The following is a 1,574-nucleotide window of genomic DNA, read 5'->3' as shown; positions in this document are numbered from 1 at the left end:
CCATAGTGAATAAATCATATCAAGGTATACTGATCAAATAAGGTATCAAACCTAGGTCCTGACATGGTAAAACATGGTTATATCACTACCCATGAGCATGATAGATCGGTACAAGATCAATACGAAATGAAATCAAACAATCAATCAAACAGGTAACATGTGTTGGGCAGTGATTAACCGAAACAAATAGGAAACACAATTAATGCAACATATTATTTCATTACTAAGCATATCAAAGACAATAAGTCAAAAGTACCCGCCTCCGATAAAAGAAAGGTCCAATACCGACTCCGAGATACTCGTTTCGCGTCAAAGTCCTGCGGTATCAAACAAAATGTCTAGTTTAGCTAATTTATCATACAACCATTAGCCAAACTAAATTCTAATCCATTGACCAACTAGGGTTAGCTTCATTAACCCTAATTACACCTTTAGATTTATTTCTAAACTTAAGTTAACAACTTTTGCTAACACAACTAGAAATCATCTACAACGAAGACCACAACCCTAAACCCTACCTCAAGTTCCACAGCTTTATTCAAGAACAAGAAGATGCTGGAATTGAAGAGTTACTGCCCCATTTAGGTTGATTGCTGCTGGAACAAAGGAATGCTGGAATGAGGGCTGCCGTTAAGGGTTGTTGGCTGCTGGAATTCTTCACTGTTCGGATCAAAAAGATCAAGAAATCAACTTCCAAACCACAACCAAATTTCCATAATAACTTGAGCACTTTACCTCTTCCTTTACTGCCTGAAATGACCAAAAACCGAACAAAGCTGCCACTGGAAGCCCTAATGCCAGAAACTCAAGCCGTTAACAAGGTGGTTGCTGGCACTCACGACTACGCTAGATCACAAGGGCAGTGGCGAGCGAAGGACACTGCAGGAGAGCAGTGTCGATGATGGCTAGAGCAGAATGGGATGGCGGCGCTGCAAATCTAGGGCACAGCGTTGCCCTAGTCCGTCGGCGTCGGCTGTGGCGACCAAAAGGCGCAATAGGGGCAAGGGAGGCAACGGCGGTTTGCTGCGGCGCTGGTTAGGGCAAAGAGATGGCTGAGAGGAATCGACACTTCTCCGTTCGACGGCGACAGACGGCGGAGAAGCTAGGGCACAGAGGTCGTCGGCAGAAGATGAAGAGAAGGGCGTGCGCGCTCGGGAAGGAAGAAGAAGGCGAAGCCCTTGGCTGGGAGGTTTTGTACGCGGAGAGGGAGAAGGAACCGCTCGGTTAGGGCTCGGGAGAAGCTTGGCGTCGGCGCGAGTTCGGCAGGGAGAAAGGAATCAGCGGGGAAAATAAAAAAAAGAATAAGGAAAAAGGAATTTATAAAATAAACAATTTCTCACTTAAATGGGTAGCCTAAATAGGCTTTCCCGGATCCCAAATCTTATCCTCGTTAACTCGTCCATACGAGCTCCGAAAAATTCCCGAAAAATTTCCAAAAATTCTGAAAAAATTCCCTTATTAATATTTCCTATTTTCCGGTATTTTACACTTGAGAATGGACCGACGCAGTTTAGTTCCTCCTTTGTTAGTCCGCACTGGAGGGTACACGTTGCTCTGGCATTTGCCTCCACCTT

At 44.7% G+C, this 1,574-nt stretch overlaps 1 long non-coding RNA gene across 1 annotated transcript; it reads right to left on the bottom strand.

Annotated features, from left to right (window-relative positions):
* Nucleotides 1-259: 259 nt before the first annotated feature.
* On the bottom strand, nt 260-1,340 carry LOC122000124. Its single transcript, XR_006116957.1, has 3 exons — nt 736-1,340; nt 519-660; nt 260-317 (listed from the first exon to the last, which is right to left on the bottom strand). It is a non-coding gene; the product is annotated as an uncharacterized LOC122000124 (long non-coding RNA).
* Nucleotides 1,341-1,574: the final 234 nt, after the last annotated feature.

This window comes from Zingiber officinale, chromosome 7A (genome assembly GCF_018446385.1).
Source record: "Zingiber officinale cultivar Zhangliang chromosome 7A, Zo_v1.1, whole genome shotgun sequence".
In the NCBI taxonomy this organism is placed as follows: domain Eukaryota; kingdom Viridiplantae; phylum Streptophyta; class Magnoliopsida; order Zingiberales; family Zingiberaceae; genus Zingiber; species Zingiber officinale.
This window is presented reverse-complemented; position numbering and strand designations above follow the sequence as displayed.